The 27,602-nt window shown below is 35.2% G+C and overlaps 2 long non-coding RNA genes across 2 annotated transcripts in view; one reads left to right on the top strand and one right to left on the bottom strand.

The window, feature by feature from the left end:
* LOC311438501 overlaps nucleotides 1-27,602 on the top strand; it is a 125,895-nt gene that overhangs the window by 31,830 nt on the left and 66,463 nt on the right. The window lies entirely within an intron of this gene.
* On the bottom strand, nucleotides 266-2,268 carry LOC311438502. The gene is made up of 2 exons (XR_014694143.1): nucleotides 2,130-2,268; nucleotides 266-729 (listed from the first exon to the last, which is right to left on the bottom strand). It is a non-coding gene; the product is annotated as an uncharacterized lncRNA (long non-coding RNA).

The following is a 27,602-nucleotide window of genomic DNA, read 5'->3' as shown; positions in this document are numbered from 1 at the left end:
CAGTCTGAGAATATAGTTTTTTTTTTTTTTTTTTTTCCTTGTATAACAATATACAGAGTTTTGTAATCGGAAATTTAAATATTAAACTTCTCAGTCTTCACAAGTCACGAAATGCAACTGCCACAGATGTGTGCAAATGTTACATGAAAACCCAATTTTCATATCTGAATAATCACAGCATCTTGCCCTGTGGAGCGGCTAACCTTAACACCTTAGAGCTTATTTCTCTATTCATTGTCACTTGAAAAATACCAGAATATACAGATTGTTGTAAGGTATACAATTCTTTATTATCTTTGCAAACATACAAGTAAACCAACATGAAAAAGTATTATTATTATTTTTTTTTTTTGAAGTAGACATGCAGGTAGAAACAGAAGTAACCAATGCATTGCCCTTGCATCATGGGCCAGATTTGGCAAGATATTGCATTTGCTGTCAGAACTGAAGCTGGATGCTTCATCTTGTAAAATTTCATGAAATAAATTTCATTAGTCACAGAGACTTGTGGACTCCAGTGAGTTCACACATCAGCATAACAATCTGCTTTCCTCAAATACTGATGCACTTCATTTTGTTATGTTGGCAGTCTGCTGGATGCAAACCATTGTAAAGTCTAGTGTAAAGTTGCAATGTGTTGCTGAGTGTAATCACAGGAGCACACCATTCCTCTTTAGGTTGTTTGGAGCTGACAACAACATGAGCAAGGATCGAAGTATTTAGCCATTTCTGAAATCAAATGTAACAAATAGCGTAAAATGCAATATACTATCTTAGACTTGTTAACCACCACTATTTACAATAGTTATACTGTAACTTCCCCAAATATTTTATTTTATTATTTTTATTTTTTATTGTAACTTTATAGTTATGGTGCATGGAAAATTCCTAGAGGGAGACTACAGAGATAATTATGATTTAATGTATAGTAGATGGAAGGCAGCTGTGGTAAATGAAAGTAAATGAGCATTATTATTTCTAACAAATATGGACACAGTAAAAGTCATTTAATAGCTGTGGAGAAATGCAGGCAAGAGCTTCTCTGTTTTCTTACGGCACATGGTTACCTCTAAGGGAAAGGAACAAATAAAGTTACCGTAACACCTGTTGTGTATTATAAGCTCAGTAAAAGCTGGAAAGAAAAGTTGTCTAGGGTTTCAGATAATCATTTTACCTGAAAGCAATCAATAGATTTCTATTAATAATAATTTAAGAAGTCACTATTAATAATTAGTAGTGACTGTGAGTGGAAGCAGGTAAGAAAGAAAAAAATGTTGACAACCTGAAATCATTGCTTATTACTTGTATAATTCTTCTAAAATAGGTTAAAAGGATTCATGCACTGGATGTTTTGCTTTTTCAAGGCTACTGCATTGTAGCAAAGTGACTGTAGAGTTTCCTGACACTGTGATACCTGCTCTCCAGAGTATAAGACTCTGAATATTTTTCTTGTGATGTAGAGAGTGGGAACTATAAATATTTGAAAGTTAACATTATGGTGAAGGCTTTTAAGGTACTGCTGTCATGTGAATTTAGGTTGTTACAAAACGGATTTGAGAAAACCACTTTTTGTTTGTTTTTCAAAGGATTCACTTACAGATTAATTTGCCAACTCCCTTCTGATTAAATATTTCCTCACTAAACCTTTCACCCATCTGTTTCTCTGGAAGTATTTAAACATTACCAGTTCCACTTCAAAATAGTCTGTAAGCTGGCTTATATACTAGTTTCTAGAAGGAAGAGATCACGCTGATAGTTTAGAAATGCTAAATCCAATCTTTCTCCAAGTCTTCTTTTACTTGAATTTCTCTGTTTTTAAACTTACAACTTTAAAATATTTAATTACTATATAAGTTTAAAAATAGACAAATTCAAGATTATTTTATGTGCAATTCATTAGGGAAAAGAAATAAAGAAGACAACATAGTAAGCAATGAAATGGGCAATTAGAATTGTTGACTTCATATTTTTCACAAGGAAGATAAAAATTATGTATGGCTCTTTGGCGTAGATGGTGACCTAAAATACAGCGAAGTTCCTCTGGTCCTCTGTCTGAGACTGTCCTTGTTCCTCCCCTCCCTTGAAAAAGGAAAGGTACAGAATCATGACACGCTTAAGTCCTAACTCACCAACAAAGTTTATGGTTTCCCAAGTCAGCATGCATTGCTTCAGATAGATTCACTTGAACCCCTGACTCTATGGAGTGAGACCAGAGTTTTCTGTTCTACCATCAGCCCCAGAACTCTTCCTCCCACTCAGGTGCCTTCCATCTCATTGGAAATTATCCCCTCACAGTAAGTTACCTGATGAGGAGGTGGGGAATGAGTGGGCTAGACAGAAGAGGAAGAAAAGGGCTCATGCTGATATTACTGGTAAGGAGATAAAAAATTGAGCAAATGCTTGGGAGGAAGGCAGAGCTTCTATTTAAGTATTCCTTTCAACAAAATAAGATTTTTTTCTGCAATTCAATGTCATATGTGTGTGCGCTTATAAATAGAAGTACTCTAAAATAATGAAATTTGAACAGTTAGTACAATAATTTCACGTATTTTTCAAAATAAAGATTGGGGGTTTTCAGTGAGTTCCTCTTCCATGTTAAGTCACTACCCCTGGAAGTCTTCAAGAAATGTTTAGATGTAGAACTTAGTGGCATAGTTTAGTCATGGACTTGTCAATACTAGGTTAAAGGCTGAACTAGATGATTTTAGAGGTCTTTCCCAACCTGAAATGATTTTATAATTCTATGATATCTTGGCAACTTCTTTTCCCTAACCTGTCAAATTTTGTAAAAGTAAAAATGAGCAAAACAAATCATTGGAAAATCGTAACCATGTCATTTTCCCCACTTTGCATTAAAAAGTAAGTTTTCCTATTTAAGAAGGCAGTGTCAAGTACCTAAAGGTAGATTCTTACCTGAAGCTCAGCCCAAAACATTTCAGATAAAGGTGCAGCTATCTTTGCTTTTCTGTCTGCATGGCTATGTAAGTTTCCCTGGTGAGACTAGTGCTATTGTATTCAGTATTTCACATAAAATTCTTGAGGATACAACAGTGAGCAGTATAGTTGCAGAATGGTCAAGAGATGAGAAATAGCTCAGAAACATTAAGTTAATTTTTTTTTTTTAAGATGATTCTCTGAGCACTGAACTTACACATTCAAATTGCACTGTTTGTGTGAAAACATACTGAAAAATGTGGTAGAAGTTTACTGTTCCTCAACCTACATTTTGTTAGTAGGAAAACAATATACAAGCCTCTCTTATGTAACTTACCACAATGTTTTTTCATTTTTAGATGAATTAAAATTGGGCTAACCTTTGAAGTAATTTACTAGCTCTGTTTCTTAATTTTTTGCTTGCATGGGGATGTGTACAGTATGGCTTTGGTGGGTATTTTGTGGAACACCAGTGATTTGCACAGCACAGTCTAAAAAGGTCAAAAGCACAGTGCTGCAGTACCTCTGTAGCTCTATAATAATAGAGCTTTACTTTATGGCTACTCATTTTCATAGTGGGGTCTCATGATGAGGATGTAACTGCGAGAAGTTGTGCAGATGGACATTTGTGTAGTCTCTGAGTTTTAACATGTGAACGCAAGCTGTTGATTTAAGGATATATGGAATGCACCTGTGTTAGGCCAGTGGTCTGTCTAGGACAGTACTTTTTTCTATCAGTGGCAAACAGTAGATGTTAATTACAGCTTGTGAACTTAGTGTGGCCCTCATCTGCAGATCCTTCCCCTTGTACTACCAAACTATTGGATGAAAGTTAACTATTTATTGTATTTATTTTTTGTCTTTCTAAGTGTTTCACGGCTCAGTTTAGTAAGAACTTTTGCGTGTTGTTTTTCCTTTGCTGAACCAATGGTAAATCCTGTTTGTTATTGTAGAAATTAAATCTATTATTTGTTTTACATTTAAGAAACTGTCTGTTGAACTGATGTCCTCCTGCATAGCTTTAAATGCATTGTTCGGTGGATTTATAAGAGACTGCAAGCAGTAAATCTATCTGAAAAGCACACTTCATTGGCTATAATCACATATCCTCTATGAATCACTTGAAAGCTTTATGTAAAATTACGTATCTTACCTATCAAGCTGCAGATACTTTAATATTCACATGTGTTAGTCAATTTAAATCAGGAATGATGATTAATCAAGTTGGTCATGGATCTCCCCTAAACTGGAAAGCTACTTCCTTAAAGCGTGAGTGTGTAGTGGTGAAAGTTTTGAGGACCACACTGATCACCAGGTACATAACCTCATCCCAGTTCCAGTTATACTGCAGGAATTTGCTAGCTCTGTCTGAGTGCCTCAGATTAGTTCTGAAGTTCTTTTTCACATATGCAACTGCAACAGTTGATCTGAAGTCATCTGAATTCCCTTTTAATAAAGTGTATTTGTACACACTTAGCTTTTTTTCACTTTGCTCCAGAAACTTTTTCTTTCTTATACCCTTTAACGTTCCCATCTTTTTCCCTTTATTTGTAGCTGTACTTGGTTACTTACCACCTTCTCTGCCGTACTGTAGAACAGAGCAACCTCAGAGAAGTTGCATTTCCTTACTTTTCACTTTTGCTCTGGTTTCTCCTGCTTGTAACTTGGTGTGGATGGTTATCTGCATGAGAACCCCACCAGTGTGGGAACATGTACCGATGCTGTAAAAGCTTGGGATCAGCTTTCCAGAATCCCAATTGTTTTTAATGGAAGAACGAGTTGCAGCTGTGGCTGTAGTTGCATTGTTTTCCTATGATTCCTGTTGGCATATGGATCCAGCACTGTTGGCTGTCGGTGTAGTTTACCAGAAACATGGCTTTTTCTGCAAACTAGCCAAATACCAGTAGTTTACAGCAGTTCTCTTCTAATCCCTTGTCTCCAGTTACCCCAGCAGTTATTAGATCCAGCAGATAGTTTGGCCCTAGATATATGTAATTCCTTCATGATAAAAGGAGAATAGACCATTGTCAGAGTATGGGTGCACATGAAGTGATACTCAGTGGAAGGTTAATTTCTTACATATTGTAAGAAATATGAGTTTCTTTCCTATTCTCTGACTCCAACAAGAATTGCTGGTTTTGGAAGGTTTGCGTCAGGCCAAGTACTAGGTTGTTGTGTTGATTTGATTTTAGTCTGTTTTTAAAGTAACTCTTAATTAAAGAAGTTAACTCTTTCAAGCACAAGAAACTTATATTGATAGAGAAGATAATACTGGAGAACCGTGTGAAATGTGTTATGTCCATGTTGATGAAGAGCTAGTAAGAAATGCAGTATGCTGGAAACAACTTGATGGCAGGACAGAGATTCTGCAGAATACAATCCCACAGCAACTTAATTTCTCACTTCTAGCCATTGGAAATGCATATAGCAGTGTAACTTCAGTGGATCATTTTAATGGCTTTAAACAAGTGAAATGACACAGTCTGCAGGTCTGTCACTTGACAGTATCTTGAGGATGAGCTCCATGACTTGAACAGGTTTGAACAATTTGTGCATAGAACTGTCTAAGCAGAAGCTCTGCTTTGATTTGCACTGAGGGCTGACCAGAATGATCTAATACTCATCCCAGAGCTTTTAATCTTCACAATTATCAAGTGACTTAAATATGTATTGAAACAGTTCTAGCTGTCATAAAGAATTAATTCCCTTTAAGCTTTACTGTTTTGGTTCATATCCTCTCGTTCCATCAAAACTGAGTCAAAAGTTTGTGCATTTTCAGTGAGTTATGTCACATTCTATACGTATTAAAAGTTTTTCTCTTAGGTTAGTGGTCATGTCAATGATAACAGCTTCTTTTCCATATTTGTTCATGTGACCAGGGACCCTGATTTTCATAAATTTTCATAAGGAATATTTTGTCTGCAACACGTCAGATTGACCTAAAAACATTTTATCCTATACTTTCCTATACTTCCTCCGGGTTTTTTTTTTTTTTTTTTTTTTTTTTTTTTTCCCTCTCCTCAAGCTGGCTGGCTAGGAGTTACCTCAGTTGGAGTTAGACCACTAAAAATCGTGTCCTATCACTTAACTCTCTCATGAATGCTTGAGAGAACACATGAGGTTAGACTGTCACAGAGCAGCGAGGGCTGGCAGCTCTACAAGTAAAGGTGAGCTTGAAACAGCATGGTGGCAGGGCTGGGCAGGAGTCACCCACAGGGGGGTCTGCATCAGCATCACGGCAGGAGGCATAGCTCGGGCAGGGGCCAAACAGTAGAGGCTCAGCTTGAAAGCAGCTCTACAGGAAGGAAGTGGGCTCAGCCCTGGGCCTCAGAGCTGCCTGGAGCCTTTCCCTGGTCAGCCAAGGAAAGGGGACAGCCTGCAGCTGCGCTGTCCTCAGCTTGGCCCGGAGCCCAGGCAGACAACCCTTGAGGAGGGGAATGCTTTTAGGGCATTGGCGTAGACTTTGCAGTCTTTAAACTTTTAAGAGATGTTGAACAGTGATATATTTAATTGCTTTTTTTTTTTTTTTTTTTTTTTTAACTACTTTCTAATTACTGTTTTTAATTGGATTTTTTTTCTCAGTCTACTCTAAACTGAAAATCCTTGACAAAATCCCATGTTCATAGGAATTAAAGATTTCTGTTTTATCTCTTCCAAGTGTGTTATTGTTCTGCTGATGCACCAATACTTGAAACATTGTCACCTGAAAGATGACCCAAGCCAAATGAAATATGTGAACTATTTTTTGCTTATTTTGTGTTGTTCTACTTTGATCAAGTAGCAGCATCTTAGGGAAATGTTAGCAGCTGTGCAGTATAATCAAGACATAATGAAAAGCTTGTGTTCTCTCACACATTCTCTTTAGTTCCATGAAATGCCTATTGCATAGCAAGACTGTCTTAAATGCTTTGTGATCACAGTTCCCCCTTGCTTCTGGTCTGCCACTGCAATGGTATTTGTAGAACTTTCCAAATTGAATGTACTAATTCAGAGTGAAAGCAACACATCAAGAAAGAGTTTTTGTTGTTTTAAATTCTGTTTCTGGTTTGGGATTTAATTTTTACAAATTCTTCTGGCATAAATGAGAATGGGAAAGAGAATGGAGGGAATATGGGGAGGCTGTAAGCATCATGGATGGCTACTGAAGCCAGTGCTTCAATGGTCTACCTTCTGGGTGTATGAATCTTTATTATTAAAGCACTTGATGCTACCAGTTTAGAGTATTCTCTCCATCTTGCAATTATGCCCTTGCTGATGCAGTCTCTGTTACATGGTATGACAATTCTTCAGGTTAAGTAAATTAGCTTAAAGGGAGCATGACGTGTGTGGGGAGCAGGAATACCTTGATTTTCCCACTGTTTGCTATTGTTAAACTATGTATCTGGAATGCACCAAATTCCCTGTGGAAGTACTTACTGCATGATGTACATGGGAAGACAATATTAGATACCACTCAGAGATTCTTACTAATAGTAAATCTTTGGTAATGGTCAATTTAAAATGTAGCCAGTATTTTAATAGGGAGGAGGGATAAGTATTTAGTGGTAATTTAAAGTCTTTTCTGAAAACAAGAACAGTTTTGAAGATTTCAAAATATGTACCAAGATGGGTGTGATGGGATTACTGCATGTGATTCAGCTTATGCCATAAAATACTGACATGAAGGCAAGAAGTAAAATGTGACTACAACCCAAATATCTAAACTTTCAAAATTCCTTCAATGTAGACACTTAAATGAGAAAAATGGGATGTTTTGCATTCCGATAACTTTAGGAAACCTTGTGCCACCTCTTAAGCTCTTAAATGACAGCAGTCCACTCTGAACATCTGATTGCAGACAACAAGGTCATGGCATAGAAAGCAACTATCCAAGGATGTGAAACAGAAAGGCTTCTGACCTACCTTTTTAGATCTTTTTGCTTTTAGTGGGTTTGATGTAACAAACTTGTGACTGATGTCTTACAAAAGTAGACAGTGTAGTAGTAGTTAGAAATTCATGCTGCTCTTCCCTGCTTGTTTTAGCCTTTTACACAATTGTTGGTATTTGCTTTGATTATCGAACTGAAGAGTTATAACAGTATAAGTATAATTTGTGTGTGTGTGTGTGTGATAATGCTGTACATCTTATGGATTGTAGTTTTTCTTGTGTAAAACAAGGCAGAAGCATCACAGAACAAGAACAAAACCACCGTATTTTACCAACAGCATAAGTTTCCTTGCTTTATATTTAGAAACTGCTTGATCAACCCTTCAGAGTTCATCAAAAATATAAAATAAAATCCAGTTCTTTTATCTGGATAAATTGTTTTATGACTATGAGGGTGAGACAAATGGGGATTTAGTCCTGCAGTCCTAAGTTGCTTTGCTATTGTTGGCTTCTAGCTAGAGAAACATGAAATAAACATGAAGGATTTCTGTCCTTATCCCTTGCATTTGATGATAGGAGCTCCAAAGTGATTTTTGCAGCTAAGAGACAGTACAATGAACCCCTGGAACTCCAAAATTTGTATGCAATGACCTGTGCCATTCTGAATGGAACAGCAGTATGGAATTACTTAGACTTACTGTTTTGGGGACAGTGATTACTGCCTGTTAATTTTACTTTGACCTTACCTAAACATTTTAGATCAAAATAAAATAACAAACTCTATTGCAGCAAATCAAGTCTATTTCATGTTACTACATCATGCATAAAATATCATTGTTAGCATATAGCAAAAAAAAAAAAAAAACAACAAAAACAAACCAATAAACAAATGCAAACTAGCTAGCTTTATGCTTTTCAGCTTCTATGCTGTATTTTTAGGGCATAAGCATTACATAAAAACATAAGAGAAAACAAAGTTTAGAATAAGCTGGAGAATTCTTTTGTGACTTGATACCAGTAAAGATTTTAAAATATTTTTTTTTATATTTGAGTCCTGATCACAGGACTATACTCTTCAGAAGGGCCTGTAAAGATTTCCCTGACTAGTTGACCTTAACCGTAGATTTGAACATTTGTGTGTCTCTGAACATGACTGGTACTCAGTTAGGGAATATTCAAAGTATGTGAACATCACAAAAAGTACCCGAAAATATCATTAATGATCTATTAGATTATTTTGTCCTAGTTTTTTGAGAATGCATGATATTAAAAACTGATTTTAATGTAGACTTTCTAGAGCATGTGTGTTCCTCTTTTCATTCCATTGTTTATTAGAATTAAGTGGAAATAGCACAAGTATTTAAACACATAGGTATTTAAAGTTCTTTTTCTCAACCACTGGCCTTTATGTCTTTGAGTATTTTTGTTTCTTGCTATCTGGAAAACACCTTAGCCGAATCAGGATTGTAAATGTTACACTGAAGAATCTTCCGTATGGCCTGCTGTTACACTGTTCTCAGAAAAACAGAGCCCTACATCCCAGGTATTTTGAGTCTCTAGGGTTTAGAGTCACGATTTGCTAGTTAGATTCATTCCTAGAATACGAATTCTTGCATAGCAAAATCTTCTAAGATGAATAATCAGAGTTGTTATTAAGAGGCCAGTTCTTCACTTGTACGAGTTTCAGGGTAGCTTCAGCAAAGAAGGGTTTGCACAGAGTTGTTAAACATACTGTTCTGAATTTGATGTGATGATCAAAACATAATAATGCAGACTGTTAGAATGCATGTTAGAATTATTATTATTATTTTTAAAGTCTTTAGCCAGTTGCCCTTACCTTAATTTCAGTAGCATGTAGCACTGAGTCTGTACTATCAGTCCTTCTGTCTTTCATTTTGGGACTAAAACTACCAGAAAAAAAGGTAAACATCCAAAACAAAATCCTTGCCACAGTCACTAACTACAGGTCAGTGGAGAAACTTCTGTCACCCCAGAAATTATATTAGATTTCTTTTTTTTCCTTTACCTACTCACTGATAGTCTTTAATTAATTGAATTTTTTATTTTCACTTCCATGGTAACTTGATAAATTTTTGCACCTATCTAGGGTAGCTCTTGATGAGCTGGAGCCATGTTTTGTCCCTGTTGATGTGTTCTTAATAGCCGGGCAAGTCAAGCTTTTAAGCAGACATATCTTGGTTTGGGGTTCATGATTTAACCTCTCATCATTTTTTTTTGTTCATTTCGGAGACCATCTGTTGACTGTCTCCCTAGTGTAAATTCTGCATGTGTTCATATAAGGCTTCAAAGAATTGCACCTTCAAAAAGATCAGAGTACTTAGCAACAGACAATACAATAATCTTATATTAATTTGCTCAACAAATAATATTTTGTATTTTTCATTTGTTATTAGTTGAGATCATTTCCTGAGTTGGCATTGCCTCATTCATTGAACCTTGGGTAACCTTGTCTCTTAATTAACTTTGAGAAAGCATGGAAGTGTAAGCCTACAGATTAATTTTTATTTCTGTGTGTACTTTACTGTCTGCCAGAAGAAACATTTAATTTCCTGATGACGGGAAGTCCTCTTTGAGGAAAGAATCCCATTCTTTCTGCTGCTGTTATGAGGTCCGGTACTTAATTGCTTTTTCAGCTATGTATAAATAAGGGATCTTTGTGAATCTGAATGAAATAAATACATATAGAGAATGTTGTTGATCACCAGCTTGTATTCTTAAAATAAATATAGTAATCTAGACTGAAATGCAAATAGCCTTGAAAGAATTTTTAAACAGTGTTTTGAAGAGCCATAAATGCCTCTTATACTTCCAAAATAGATAAACCATCTTAGATGCATGCACAAGTTTCAGCGTATCAGTTTCCAAAGAGCAAATTGCTGTTAGTAAGTGTCAAATGTCTCTTGACTTCTGGCAAACACCGTGATATTGGAGGCTGGCTCTGTGTCAACTTCTGCTGATGGAATCTGCAATAGCTTCCTATAGATAGTAGTTGCTAAAACCTCTGAAATATAAGCCATTGACTACTAAAAAGTAAAATCCATTCCTGCCAGTGCCAACTGTGATGATTTAGTGATAGAGCCAGCTCTAAGCTTTGCTTTTTGCTCTCAAAAAAGGTTGATGTATCCTCTCAGTTGCCATTATTTGTTTGAGGCTCCCAGTTCTTGTCATGCTGCTTGAACACTGCCCACTTGTTGTCACTTTTACACCATCTTCCAAACTGTTTAGGTCGCACATTATTTTCTACAACCTTTAGTAGAATTTTAAGCATTTCCGTACAAGATTGTACCTATTCTATTAATGTATCTTTCTTTTAGAGTCAAATCCTATTTCTATTAAAGTCAGTGGAAAGATCTGGAGAAAAATGAATTATTGTTATTATTATTTTTAATTTCATTTATGCCTTTTTTTGTTTGTTTGTTTTGCACATTGTAAAAAAAGCTACGTCTGATTTTGAAAACAATTTGAATACCTTTAGAGTTTCTGGTTCATCAGACTTCTTATCCTCTATGCAAGAAAAGCTTTAGATAATGAGTGGTAATAAATCACATACGGAATTGTTATTAGTGTAGACAGAAATTATGTTAACTAGAAACAACTAATTACAGAAAACAAAAGTAGGTGATGTACAATTATATCAGTTTATTTCACAAAAAGTGTTATACAACCAGATGACACAAATAATTTTAGAAAATCAACTCACAGAAGACATGAAGCATGAGCTGGTGCTAGGGACATCTGTTTTGTGCCAGCTGAAAGCTGGGAAAGTTTCTTTTACTTTTTTGGTCTGTGGTTAGACCACTTCTTACTAAAACATCACCCATTTCCACAACATTTTCTTATCTTCCTCAAAATCTTTTAAGTTCTGTTTAGATGATCAATGATCCTCAATGATACATACTTGTTGTCTACACTCAATCTAGAAAGAAACCAGGTATAAATGATTTACCAGTGCCTGAGATCTATAGCTCTAAATACTTAAGGTAGTCCTGAAGATAAGAATGAGCAAAATAATGTCCCAATTGAGATAAAAACTTTAGTGTCACTCCAGAGTTTTTTAATTTATGCAAAGTGTGTTCTGACACTGATTAACTATAAAGTAAATGCCACGATTTTATGAAATGTAGCATGTAATGTGAAGGTAAATTAATCCACCGCCTCACTTCTATCCAGTTTACACAGTAAAAGTAATCTGTGCTGTCAACAATAAGGATTAAACATCTTCCAAGAGTTGTCATAGTCAACCTCATCTCCCTTTTGGATTCATACAGGAAGCCCTTCTGAAAAGGTATGAGTAGCATGCTTTTGAAAATTATGCGTTATGAAAAGCATTTGGCCTTTCAAAATGTGTATCTGGCTGTACTTTCTATGTTAATAGAAATTCTGAAAGGATCAGCTAAGCCACTTTTGGACTCGACCATAAAAAGATATGAAATACATTGTACAGTTCTCCTCAAAAATATCTTTCTAGCCAAACACTCAAGCTTACTTGTACTTTTTTGACTCTGAATATTTAGATCCACATGTTCACATTGGCATTCCTTGAGAAACAGGTTTTCCTTTGTATTTACTGCTTTTAGAATTGCTGTAAGTTTTGAGCCTTTCAGAACATCACAGTTCTGATTCAAAAAAAGAAATAAAGGAAAGGTTACAGAAGAGCAAGAGTAATATTTAGAAGGGTTTTTTGTATGGCTTTGCTTAATAAAGATGACTAGGGCTAAGTGCTAGCTGTTTTAACTACATAAAGTTACAAACTGCAGAGTGGGAAGAATGTTCTACCATAGTGAAAGATCACTGGCATGAGTACCAGAATAAGCACATACCCAGAAGTACGTGAATGGGCATGAATATATAACGAACAAAGTTGAAGAGGGCAATAAGTGGAATGTAATACATAACATGAAAAACATTTACCTTCACTAGTCTAGCAGTACAGTGGCAGAGCAGTTCAGCAACCTAATGCTAAACCTTATCTCTCTATAGTTCAATTTTCTCTGGGTGTCAATATTTGACTTTGAAAATGTGGATACTGTATTCTAACCTTGCTGGGATGTTGTGAGAATAAAGTTTAATCAGTTTCAGAAGACCAATTAGATGTTACTGCGTTGACTAAACTTCTCGTTAAATATATAGAGTGACACTATTGTAGACTAACAGTAAAGAAATTAGAGGTAACAACATTTATGTAGGAAGTATTCACAGAAAAAGCATGGGAATATAATTTTGACTATTGGATGCAGTCAAGTAAAACAATACAAAACACCTCCTTAGAAAAACTAAACAGCAACAACAGCAGCCTGTATGGTTACACTTGCATGATTACAATGGGAAAAATACTGTGTGAAATTTGGTAACGTAAGATTTAAATGTGAATCAATGCAGGGTGAAAGAATGAGGAATTTTGGAGGTTTATTTTTTGCAAGCCAGTTTGTCTGCCTCTAGCTACATTGCAAAATTGACTTTGTGTTGAATGTGGCTGGATTCTACATTTACATTTCTTGAATTACATGTATGTGTAGAACTTAGAATTACAAAAAAGTAATTGCAAAGTATATGGCTATCAACCATGCCTTATTATGATATATTTCATCATAAGATTTTATAGTAGGACAAAGTTTGTAACTGATTCCTTTTTGTCAATGTTAATAATATCTTTATGCCATCATATGATAAGCTTTAAGCTTATAATTTAAACAGTTTTTTATTATTATTTATTTCACATGAGAGAGAATCATACAATGATTTCAGAATTTTCTCCATAATTTCAGTGTAGGACACAGTTTTAAATAAGCATGCTCATCACAGTGTTTGGCTATCCATTTCTAAAAATGGGCAGTGCACCTTTTGCAAACCATTACGTACTTGATCAACTCAGTCTGTCCATAGTGGATATAAGGACAAGGAATTGTTATACAGTAAGTTGTTTAGCATAATCTAATTATTCTTTCATGATATTTGGACTTACCTTATGATTATGCAGTTTTAACTTTGCTAACAATTATTTTTGATGGTTCTGTGCATGTGGAATAACTTGTTCCACCTTAGGTCTTTCACTATGAGTCATAGTACCTACTTCAGGAGTGATATTTTGCTTCCTCTGAAGTCAGTGACAGAAACTACCAAAATTTTCACCTATCTGTCCATTCATGAAGCATGGCTAGTGGTTGCATAATGTTTACTTGAATCATTGAGTATTTGGGCTGAAATATTAAAAACAAACTGAATCCTCACTATTTTCCAATTGTTTCTTGTTTGAAAAGTAAAAAAAAAAAAAAAAAAAAAAAAAAAAAAAAAATCTAGTATGCATTTAGAAATAGTGGAAAAAACAAAAAAACTGAGGGAAAGCAGTTCCATGGAGAGATTAAGCAGCTGGATCTTTCAGTAATTTCAGATCATTGGTACTCTGTGGATTTGATGTTTGTTACTTCAGTCTAAAAGCTGAAATTGCATTTTGGTATTGCTCCGACATATGACCTGTTTTTTTTGTACATCTGAAAGATCATCTGACTTTAGCAATCTAGTGCATTTTACACGTGTAACCATCATGGACAAAACTTCGCTCATGAAAAAATGGCTGTTTGCTGTAAGAAAATTGGAACAAGGTATTATATACCATAGAAAGACCTGCAAAAAGAAAAGGCCATCGTAACAATTTAGTTCTCATCTCAAAGAAGGTGTAATAAGTGGTTAGTATGAGGGAGGAAAAATAAATGTTAACAGATGTAATAGTAACTGTTCTGATATACAACAGATGTGTGATAATTATGTATTTTTATATAGTGATATTTAAAACTGTATTAAAGGCTAAAGGAAAACATGTGCAAGATGTGTGGGGAATTCTTTTTCATATTGCTTTGTTTTTCTCAGAACACCTTCAATGTCTCTGCTCACCTCTGAAAAAACAATTCCATCAACTGCGCTTCAGTTCTTCCATGAAGGTGTAAATTGTTTGTGAAAGAAAACCAAAATTATTTTAAAAACAAAACCAAAATATCAAAACCAACCAACCATCACCACCAAAAAAAGCACAACTGTAATGCTTTTTACATTTTCAGGGCTACATATGTGCCAGAAAATACATTTCTCACATGTACAAATCTATTTTCTCTACCATACTGCCTGTCATTGATACGAATCAGGTTCTACTCCTTGCTGTGGGAATTTAATGATAGACTGGATCTGGAAAACACACAGAATATTATGTAGGATGAAGGTCTTTTGCAAGATCATATCACTGAAAAAGGTTAAGAGAGAAAGTGTTTCTTTCTTTTTCCTGCTTAGTCACTGGCTAGTGTTCCATGAGGTAATGGTAGTTAAAGAAATTTGTTTATGCCTCAATATCCAGAAGGTTGATTACTACATGCAAGAAGGGATCAGAAACAATACTGTGAAGCAATGTAAGTGAAAAATGATGCTTGAGAACTTGTTTTAGCCCTCATTTTCCTCTGTACTAGAGGAAGAAATGTTGGCCAAACTCCTTGTATTAAAACCTGGGTTTGCTAAAGTCTCTGACAAATCAATCCCAAAGGAAGAAAAGGTGGAAAACATTGAAAGCTAATGATGCTGCTAGACCTGTAGAAAATAACATGGCATTTTCTCATCTGATATTCAAAATACTTTAGAATTTTGATTTCACGACAGTTTACTAAGGCTCTATTTTCTGTAAAAAAAAAAAAAAAACAACTTGATTTTTAAGGATAAATCTGCTGGAATCATCAGTGGATCAGCCATAATGCTGACTGAATTTAAAGCAAAAACCCTGTCCATACTTTCCAACTCTCTTGCTGAAGCAAATGAGTCATTTTCATGTGACATTTTGAGGAAGAATTGGACGTGATGAACAGAGTTGCACCTTGATTAATTGTGGCCTCAGGAGTTCTGATTACCTAGCCATGCTGAGATTCTTTGATTGTGGTGCTAAATTGCTTCTGACCCATAGATTAAGGAGAAATTAGGTGGTAAACATCTATCTTCATTTCTGCTTCAAGCCTCCCTAACGCTGGGTATTTCTCCTGAGAATCTGGGCTGTTCTCACTGTGCTATTTCATCGTTGTATGATCTTCTTTAACGTAAATTATGACATCTACAAGAAAAGATAACATGGCTAAAAGTAAACCATGATTATCGTGCTGTGATAAAAATACAAACAGACTTCTGTCTGAGATTGTGATAGAAGAAATATACAGGACACTTGCGACTTATGAAATACCTAGCTAGATTTTTGTGAGTGATACTTGCAGTAGTTTTGATCCTTCAGAAGTGATGTTTCTGGAAGAAAATACTAATTATATGGGACTCTCAAGAGTAATTTTGCAGTAGTAAGTCATTTAATTTGGAGTGTTATCATTTTTCGCGTGTTATGATAATGTAGCATAAACATGTGGAAGATTCATGGGTGGAAAAAGGTAAGATATTCTGCTTAACTTCTTTTCTTTTCCTGTATTAGCTTAGTTTTTAGAATGACAGAAAAGCCATTACAATCTGCTTTTTATTGCCTATTCTCTTAAATTTAAATCAGCAATGCCAGAGGTGTACTGAAGGTTACTTTGTACAGCATCTTGCCGCTTCCACAGTGAGGTAGGCAGATGAAACTTTAATGAACTTTGTGAAGTAACTTGAAATCCTTGGAAGTGAATCTTCTTTTATTCTGGTAGTATTACCAATAATTCCAGTGTTTGTCAATTAAATGTGGCCAAAACTGTCAATATAGTCCTAAGTATCTACAACTTAGACTTTTTATTTATTTATTTTTATTTTTTTTTTAACACAAACCGTCTTGCAGGCTAGAGGCTCTGTGGAAAGCACTGCTATATAAACTAATGTTGCAGTATAGTGAACTGTGAGGATTACTGGACCCTACTTTGCAGTTGTTTAACAGATTAAGTCCTAAGATAACTAGCAAATGGATAGTTCTTTGTGTCTTCAGTTAAAACAGGCAAAACAAGGTGTCCAGATATCTGTACGTCATGGGGTAGAGTCAGAATATCTGATGAGATTCATAAGTTAACTTTGTAAATTGGGCTTACTTTGATATGGAAGAGAGAATCAAGTTGTCTTTTTTTCCATAGCAAGTGATTATTGTTCTTAGAGTGGATTGGGAGCAAGCTCAGTGTGTTTTTTAAAGTAATCTGAAGTAATGTTGGGTTGTATAAACACTGAGGCACCGATGGAGATATTTACACCATGGATTTATGGGCATATAATGTAGGTGTATAAATTAAGCAGCTCATCTGTCAAGGCTTCTAATGTAATCAGTAGACAGAAAGAAAGGAATTATAAATATGCCGTCAGGAGGTCCGGCTCCAAAAATTTTTGGCTATATAAGCTTTATACATATCAATGAATTATGACTTAAATGGCTCTCTACTAGGTCTTAACTGCTACCCTACTGTCATGTCTGCTTAACTTTACTCACAAGACAGCTCTATTGAAATAATGAAGCTACACTACATATGTTATTTCCTCAGCTTTCATTTCTTTGCTAGTCCATAGAGGGAAGTGTAGATCTTGCCTTGTTAACTTGACCTTTCATTTCAAAGAACAATGATCTGTGCTTTTGGATATTGAAGCTTTCAGTTCAGGTTTTGCTTCAGACAAGATAGGAACTGTCACTGTACCACAAGAATTTGCAGGGTTGGTGCAAGAGGGACATAGCAGGATTTATGTTCTGGATGGATGTTTTGTCTCTCTTGTCGGTCATTTTCTTTTTATTAGTAGTATTTTTTATTTCAGGAGTGCAGTGACTAGGGTCACCAAGACTTCAACTCTTACTTTTCATAGACCCCAAAGCAACATTTTCAAATAACTCTTCTCAAAATAACGCACCTCTTTGTTCTCAATTTTTATTTCTCTGTTTTTAAAGAAAGCCCCAGTAGAGTGCAATGGGAAGCAGAGATGAACACGCTATAAATATTATTGTAGCTAAGAGTAAATCTACTCAGTCTTTTAAATACAGCACTGTACTTGGGTCTGGTGTGATTTAAAGGGATGCTGTCATGAGCAAGGGCTGTATTATGATCGCACTATGGTTTGGTACTAGTAGTCTGTGTAATCACATCTAGTCTTTCATTGCAGGTCTGGTTTCTGGTATGGAAAGAGATAAAGATCATTAAAGTCTCTCAACTGTTTTATCAGAAAGAATCTTTTCTTCCTTTATGTAATATACCATCCATTTCCTTCAAAGACTTGCTGGTGCTTATACAGTATTGTGGCGTTTCCTTTTTATATACTGGTTGATGAAAGCTTCCTCTGACAAAAGTGAGAAATTATTAGGCTGAGGGCTGGTTTCAGTCTGTGGATTACAGAAAAATGGATAGCAGAGTCATATTTGAGTCATAGCAGAGTCATAACAGTTACAGTTTAGCAAAAAAAAAAAAAAAAAAAAAAAGTTGGTATAGGAGAATTTTTTTTCTTTTCTGTTAGATCCCTGTAGCTGACATTTTAGAATGGGATGATAGCACTGACATCATTTGTGCTTGCTTCTCTAACTATTAAAGAGAAGTATTTTTTTAAAAAGTCCAAAAGTTTATTAATTTTATAATGGTAGCTAATACTGCTATTGTAATTCGGAGATAATCGAACACTGAAAAGGATGAGCGGTTGGTATCTTTATCCTGTGTCTGCAGCTGCAGTTGTTAGTCTTGTGTTTGGCCAGGTGGAAAGCACTCATAATTCAGTAGGTTGTATCAGGGCTGTTACCAGTTAACTACCATCAGATATTTAATAATAATAAAAAAAAAAAAGTAAAGCCTTTTTGTCTTTTTGTTCTTTCATCAGAGATGATCAACAGTTCATCTTTATGCCTAATATCTAATAGAAGGTGTATAATTACATCTTATATCAAATGCTTTAGAGCTAACTTATTCCAGGAGTCGCATTATTCTTTGTTCCCTATTTTCATTACTCCCAGACTCTGTGCTATGTCAGTAATCAGGAGAACATTTTACCAAGTGGCCCAGTTTCTACTAGCTGATAAATACTGGATGCTGTCCTTCAGTAACCTCTGCTGTGTCCCAGTTCCTTGGTATGGTATGTTACTCATGAACCCATTACTTTCGTTGCTCATTAAAGTAATGTCAAGGAACGTCAAAATTGATTTATAAAAAGCATGCTATACAACATTCTATACTACATGCTATACAAGACTTGAGAATAGCTCTGTTATCCATGACAGCATTTCAAACAATACGGAAAGAGACTTAGTAATGTTGAAATGGAAGGGCAGGCAGCTTTGAATGTGGTTTGTACATTTGCAACAGGGGAAATATTAACTCTGGATTTAGGGCTAGTGATATATCAACAGAGTTGATATGTACGAAGAAATGATGTAGAGATCTGGTGTTCTGCCTTATTAATCAGCCATAAAACTTTTAGTTAAGCTTTTTTTCCATAATCCTGAAATCCTAAAAAACCCAGAGCATTTAGAATATGCTATATATTTAGAATATTTAGAACCACATTACTGTAAAGCCTTTTAGATTTGATTGTCCTTGCTTGTCATCAAGTGTGTGAAAACCAGAAATAACATCTTATAAACAAAAAGTACCAGGAAGGAGAAAGCCTGAGATTTAAATTTGGGAGACAAATTCTTTCAAAAAATACAAACACTTACAATATTATTAAAGTTGTCACTACTAGAATATGGTTGCAATAAATGCACTTGAAATGCAGCTGCCAGTTTATTGGTTCATAGCACAGGTTTGGCATTGTGGAATGGTTTCTTGAAGGAAAATAAACAATAAAGTATTTCAGCTTTACTGTAGTTAGTTTGCATATATCACCACTCCTGAACTGGAAGTTACAGGTCCACATCAACTTCATATATGTTCTTAGAAAAAATGTAATTGTACAATATTCAATCACTTAGTAACAAACCTGACTACTTTGCACATGTTTGTAGATTCACATCCACCTGAAAATCAGTAGCTTGTGTTATACAGTAACCTCATGATCTGTTGGCTAGGCAGTCTTGGAGAAAAGATTCAAAGATACTCAACTTTTGTTGGAATACTAAAAATGTTCTGTATTATTGCTTTCCTTTTGCATGGATAATTCATTTTGAATGACATAGTGGAGTCTGCTTTTTTCCTATTATTATGCCAAGTTGAGAGTCCACAGTACAAAAAAAATATGGAACTTTGAAGTTCAAATATATTTTAAAATGTGTTCTTCAAGAATATTTTTTGTTTTATAAGACAGATAATGTGCAGAGAGCAACATAATCTGCTAGGCAAAAATCTAATATTCTGTTTGGGGAATTGTAATTTGGTGAAATTCCTGAGTCAAACATGCTGTCTGTATTACATCACTCACTGCAGGGAAAAAAAAAAAAAAAAAAAAGGAAATGCATTTGAGAACATTTTATTTTAATTTTATATGCTTTCAGAAATGATATTTTTTAAGACTCACAGAATAATTGAAATATGGCTGAAACCAGGCTTCTATTAGTACTGTATGATTAGAATATACCCACACTGCCCACAGTGTTCTCAGAGAGTTTTAAAGTCACCATAAATTTCCTTCAGAGTAGATTATAATTTTTAATGTAGGAAGCAAAGTTCTGAGAAAAAATAAAAATCCTGTGGGATATTTTGTACATAATAATAACTTCAGATCAATTTGATTGTGTCCTTCATGGTGATCTTGCAGGAAGCACATGGACTGAAAGCAGAATCATGATTAATTTCTCCAGCAAAATAAATCAAATGGTTGTGTATAAAAATTTATAAACACCCTTGTAAGTGGAAATTCAGTTTTTGGCCTCCTACCTGGATTGCTCCCAAATAGGGCAGAGTGTGTCTTGGAGACAGGAAAGGTAATTAATATTTCTGAGACGCCTGTATGCTGCACTGAAAAACGCTGTGCTTTGCTAAGGTTCCTGACAGGGCTGTATCCTTTTCTGTCCCTCACCACCTTCATTCTTTACCCTAAGGGAACATTTCCTCTTCTCTGCAAGTAGTAGATTTAATGCTTGGGAAATATTCCTGTATTCTTGACCAGACATTTAAAAGCAGGGCCTGTTAGAAGCTTTCCAGCTCATTAAACAAACTGAGTTAACTTATTCAGTTCGCAGGACTGGGAATGGCAAAATTAAATTCTGTGGAGGTGGCAGCCTGGCCAATCTTCAGCCTCCCCTTCTGTGTGCTTCCACTTCTTCTTATGCCCAGCCCTTTTGGAGGGATGCCTGACAGCTGCATGGTCTTTTTCCCCTGAGCTTCTCACACAGCTTCTCACTTTTGTGGTGATTTTTGCTGTCCAATTTGAGGCCCTCGGCAACTGCTGCCTTTCCTGACTGTTAGTGCTGATGCGTGGAATCAGCCCCGTTTAGTACAGATTTCTGCTACCAGAAACAAGCATTTGAAATCCAATGTGTGCTGGGAGAACATTGGTCAAAAGGTGAAGGCAAATACCTGGCTTTCACGTAAATTTATCTGATACCATGCATTAATTAAGGGCTTTTATTGGGAAGGAACATATGGTATTGTTTGGCATTGTTAATTAAATAGTCAAAAGAAACAAATAGAAGGAATTACTTTTCATTGCTGTGTGTCTATGTGCACGTACAATTTAAAGATATATTTTAACCAAGGATTTAAAGTAAATGTAGATAATGATGGCCTACACAAAAATTGGCCTAGCCAACAGCTTTCTGTAGCTTGTCACGAGATGGTGACATCATTCACAACATACAAATCTGTCCCTGCCAGAATTTTTCAAAACACAACAGCTGCAAGTTTTCTTTCAGATGAGAAAGTTATTGAAACGATATCGTAAGGAAATTTATAGGTAGGAGAGCTTCTACCACAAATGCTTTGATAAAGCTTTAAAGAAGAGAATGAAACAATTCACTCTAATAAAATATTTGTTAGTTAAAAGGTATGACAAGTAATCAAGACAGTTTTAGCTACGCTATTTTACAAATGTATTTAATTTGAGTATGAATAGACTTGGATGCTGACGGAAATTTAATCTTGATTGCAAATAGGACTGACATTTCTACCTAGGAGCATCATAATTAAGTTGTCCAAGACTTAGTACCTAATAATAAAGCATGTTACTAATCTGTTGTTAGGGTACTCTAGGTTTTTACCTGGATGACCATTTCTTTTGTGATTTTTACATGCTAATTTCCCCAATCATTTAGATTTATTTATTGGCTTGGTCTAGACATTTAATTAAATGTCTACGAATACACTCTGCTTTGCAAAACCAATGGTCTGTCTGGTCTATCAGTGTGCCCAACAGTGGCAAGGAGAGGGTAGTCAGGAAGAATGTGAATGTGATTTCTTTCAGTCCATGTGTATTGGGCATAACTGGCAGGGTTTGGGTAGTAGGGGGCAGGAGGGAGACTTCTGTATTAGGTCAGGGACTGCTCTATGCTGGGCACAGTTGGCTCCACAGTGGACAAAGTAGATCCATTGCATACCAAAACTAAACACGTCTGGGGAGTTTATGGCACATTTGCAAAAAAAAAAAAAATATATATATATATAATATATGTTTAAGAAAGGTCAGTAGCCACTAGGCAGTTGAAACTCAAGAGAAACATGAGACAGGGCTGTGCAGGAGGGACACCAGAACAGGGGCAAAGGAGAAACAGGCAATGTACCATGGCAGGAGGGAATGTGGGGATGGGGAGGAGGAAGAGGCAATGGGGAGAGTGACGGAGGGAGAGAGAGAAAGAGAACAGGACAAAACTACATTCAGCGATTTTTTAAATCACTTTTGCTACTGTAAAATAGCTACAGGTCCAGCTGGTAACAAATCTAAACACTTTACATACTTGCTTTTGTATTTAATAACAGAATGTTTGTAGTATTGGGTTGCAAGATGGAGAAATCATTACAAGAAAGTTGGATTTGTATTTTGTCACAGCAATGAGCTAAACAGGTATCAGAATTATTTTGAGAGTTTGATCAACTTGTGTAAATCTTCATGAGGATTCCAAGTTATTGTAACATGTAAAGACTCACTTACAGAACTGTTTACTGGACTCAATAGCTACCTGAACTTTCTTGTTTACTATTTTGACTTTATAATTTTCTGGCTTTCTGCCATTTCGTCTTTATCTGAATATTTGTAGATTTTTAGTATATTCCACTTTGGATCAATAACTTCCAAGGACAGACAGCTTTACGATCTGTGTAATATCACAGTACTTATGACAAAACATAGCGGTCTTGCTTGTTTAGGCAAATCAACTTTCAGAGCCTCCTTCTCTATCTCACGTTATTAGATATTTCTAAGGTCTCAGGACACTTTTTGCCAAAATGCAAGTAAATATATCATGACCATTTGTACACATTTTCTTTAATATTTGACTAAAGTACTCTGCCAGTTAATCTAGTAGCTTTCTCATGAATTTTCCTAGTTCAAGGATTGGTTAGATGTTAATGGCATAGCTCCACAATCAGTAGTATTATAATGATGCATACCAGCTGGAGAATGGATCTCATGAATTAAACTACTTGTACACAGAGACTTGAAGACAAAATACCCCTTAAAGACATTGTTCATCTTTTGGAGTTTTGTGGAACTTAAATATATATTTAAAAAACTAAGTCAGAAACAACAAACTGTAATGAAAATTTGTTTAGAATAATAGAAAACAGAATAGTTTTTGGGAAAAAATGGCAAAAATAGATGTGGTCTCTCTTTTCCTAATTGATACTAATTCTGAAAATTATGCTGCAAATTCCTTGCTATAGCATCTACAATCTCTGTCTACATTGACATAAAAAGAAAAAACTGCAATCATTCATGTGAATTATTTTAGTTTATGTGGAATTTTAAGCTCTGTATATATTATAATTAAGTTGTCAGTTATATGCCACTACTTATAGTAAAAATCATGTAAGATTTGAGTTATGCACATAAAAAAAAATCTTGCATGATATTCCAGATGACTTAAATCGCCATTTAAAAGTAGACTGATTCTAATGATGAGTCCAACCTATAGGAAAAGTCTGGATACAGAATCTTTTTTGTTTGTTTTTTTATTCTTGTAAGGTGAATAATGCTTATTAAAATATGCAACTAATAAAACACTTAAAAGCACCTTTCAAATCTCAGTGCTCTTCAATGACTTGATATTTAAATGATTCCTATAGGCCAGATAAATTAGCAGTAATTACATCCACCAAACAAAAGTGCATCTTTGATATCACTTGAGTAGGTTGTAAGAGTAGGTGACTCTTAGATCCAGTACTGAAACAATTACAAGAATTGCCTCTCTACAGAAAGATAAATTAAAGAAAGCCCTTATCACTTTGAAAATAAAAGCCGAGAATGTTGAGACGTACATTCAGTACTCTGTGAAAGATGTTCTGTTCTCTGGCAATTTTAGTTATAATATTGTGTAGAATAACCAGATGTTTTTTTCTAGATATTGGCATTAAATTAAAACAAAAAAGAAAGAGTTTTGGCTTCCAGCTTCTCAATAAATCTAGCAAGGGAATAAAAGCCAAGTATTGTGTTCAATTGTTTGTTTCTACACAAATACTATTCTTTTCCTTAACTTGATTTTGTAATGTACTTAGTTTGAAGGGATTTGAATTTTTTTGATTAACACTGATGCTATTGTGCTGAGTGAAATCATAAGTTTGTCCAGATGAACCATGTTGAGAAGGATGGGCTGTTTCTTTGTGCTAGCACTGAAGAGCTTTTGAATATAAGAGTACAAGCCTATATAGGTTAGGAGAATGCTTGTTTCTTGCTTGTTCTAGCCATTCTATTGCTCAATATACAGCCTCTGTTCCTCAGTTGATAGTTGATATATTAGTAGAATTATATGTGAATATATTGTTTATGAGTGTTATGGGATCTTTGAACAGTGGGTGCTAGTATTGTTAAGATATGAAGCACGAAAATAAGAAAGAAAAATGTATTCAAATGACAGGACCAATACTTAAGTTGAAGGAATTAATTAAAGTAAAGCTATAAAAACTTGTCAGTATATAAATGTCCTGCAGAAGCAATCGAAATTCAGCAACTCTAGCCAAGTGATCTTCACTTCAAAATTAAAATAAAATTAATTTCCCCATGGAACAAGACAGTAAATGAAAAATTACTCAGTTTATCATGTTCTCTCTCAAATAATTAATCTTTATTCAAAGGGAATGGTAGGCAATGTGGATGCAGGCTCCACTGTGCAATCGAGGGAGCTGGACAGCTAATTCATGAGTAGGCCTACTCATTAATTTTAACCTCTAGGAAATAGTTTTGCAAATATTTTATTGACTTCTTAACATAGACTGAGTTTTCTTTCTCCCTTGTTTTGCCTGAGCATGTGACATAATGGCTTATGTGAAGAAAGTACTAGGATGAAGTCCAAGTTTGGCAGAAACTAAAAGAAATCAGAAATTAGTTGTACTTACATTCCCATATGGCTCTGTGCTTGCTTTCTTGCCCTGTTTATGAGCTAAACTGATAGACAGAAATCATTGAGTCATGGATGGGAAGACAGCACGCAAAATGACAAATTCAGATGGTACTTGTAAAGATGTGAGTAGCAGACAATGAAAACATCCATTAACTAGGAAATGATAAGTTCAAAGATGATGGAAACAACTCAGCCTCTTGAGACTTATCCCTACTCCCCCGTAAAGTGCTATGCTCTATGGAATTTGTCTTTTAAGTGAAACTGGGTACTTCTGGAAATTATTTTCTTCATCAAAGTTCACAAATCAGATCCATCAGTCAGTAGTGATCATCTCCTGTAAGTTCAAAATATTTTTATTGATACATTTTTTGTAGTCATTGCTGAGGGAATTATATTGCTCAGCAGTTGAGAAATATCAAGATTAGGCAATATTTAGCCCATTTAAACTCAAGAAATGTTAAACGTGTATAACATACACTACTCTCTTGCCAGTCAGTGCATAATATTTAGCTCTATATAAAAATACCTAACAATTCTGGCAAACATTAGCACAAGCTTAAGCTTATGGTTCTTAACCGGAAAGTAAGCAAGCCATAACTGTCTGTCAGAGCAACGCTTGCAGTAAGCTCCAGACATTAAAGGAGATATTTTTTATTTTTTTTTTAAATTCATCTTTATCACTTTCCTGATCATCAGGTTTGGATTTGGATTTCTTGATATTTTCTGTTTGTTCATTTCATAAAAGCCTTTTGTGCTTGATGCTATCATTCTGAAGTATACCATTTCCACCGGTCTAGTTGTGTGTAAAAAATACAGCAGCCAGATTAGAAGATGAGAGTAAATCCTGACTTCATAAAGTGAAATTCCTGCTAAGTATAAAGTCTGTTCATCTTATTTCTTGCAAGTTGCTTGATACAAGATTAGGTTTTAATTTAAAATAGATCTAGAATATTGTCTCTTTTAATGAAAATGTTACACATATATGAAAACTAGAATAGGTAAATCTTAGCAACTTTCTCTTTTAAATTTAATACTCCAGCATTGTAATGCAAAATACACATTACATTTACATGATTAGAGAAATTTTCTAAACCATGAAGAACATACTGGATCACTTTGGTTACCCCAACAGAGGGAACTATTCTTCATGACTGAGTTGAATTAAGATGAACTGAAGAAAAAAAGGTGAAACCCCTTATCTTTCATGCTGCCTGTGGTGTAGTTTTGTTAACTTACCACATCCCCTTATGAGCTTATGTTATTCTTGTCTAGGAAAATGTTTGTTTCAGGAAGATGCCAGCGAAATGCAGTCCAGGAGCTTTAAACTGGAATGCAAAAACTCTTGATATTTCTGTTGAGGCTTCTTTCTTTCATTCAAAATAGAAAACAATCTTGAAATAATATCTGAAAGAAGGACTTATCATCTTAATTATGTTACAGGGTTAGATCTAAAGATAGTAATTAAAGAGCTTGTGCCCATAGATGAGTTGAAGTCATGTAGACAGTTAAAGAGAACTAAGATGAATAAGTGATTAAATAAGTCAAGTAATGTTGGCTGGCTTAGCTGTATGTTCTATAACAAACTGTCCCCAAAACTGTGAAATGGGAGTAGGACCTGATATTATGTAAGACTTTCACAGTAGGCAGGCTTGCTTAATACAGATGCTATTTTCTTTTTGAGTAAGTGCCTACAAGTATTGTTACTTGCTAACAATTATTTTGCATTCTGTAGTTTTCTAATTTCTCTGTACCTCTGGAAACCTGTGTATAAAAACAGAAGTTTATTAACTGATATGATCAAGCAAATACATCTTGATATGCAAGAGTAATAGTTTCCATTTTCTTATCTGTCATATTCAGGCAAAGCCTTCAGCAGCTGGTAAATTGTCTTTTCACACAATCAGTCTGTGGCATTCGATGTTTGTTTGATGTCCATTTTAGAACTTTGCTGCAGAGAGATTATATGGAAAGGCAGTGGGATTAACATTAAGTTTGTTCTTGTGTGAACGGAACCTTTTCAGGTGGAAAAGAGCTGAAAACGATACCATTACTCAAGGACTTGTGGGACAGGGAGGATAGTGGAATTTCTGACAGTTACAGCAAAGCTGGGAAGGAAGGAGCTGGGAGGAGAGAAGAGCAGCTAGTTTTGACATGTTCATTTTCATTTGGCAAGAGGACATCTGGAGAAGATTCTGTACAAGCAGCTTGAATTACAAGTCTGAACAAAAGCAAAGGGAGTGAAGAGGAAAGAAATCTGAGAATCATTGACCCAGAGATTGTAATGCAAGTCCCTGAGAATAACTAAGGTTGCCCAAGGACAGCCTAGTCATGATACATGTGTACTACAGAGCCTATTCCAGCATAAAAATCCAAAACTTTTCACTTAAATATTAATTTTGTAAA

Source organism: Aythya ferina (assembly GCF_964211825.1).
Source record: "Aythya ferina genome assembly, chromosome: 6".
In the NCBI taxonomy this organism is placed as follows: Eukaryota; Metazoa; Chordata; class Aves; order Anseriformes; family Anatidae; genus Aythya; species Aythya ferina.
This window is presented reverse-complemented; position numbering and strand designations above follow the sequence as displayed.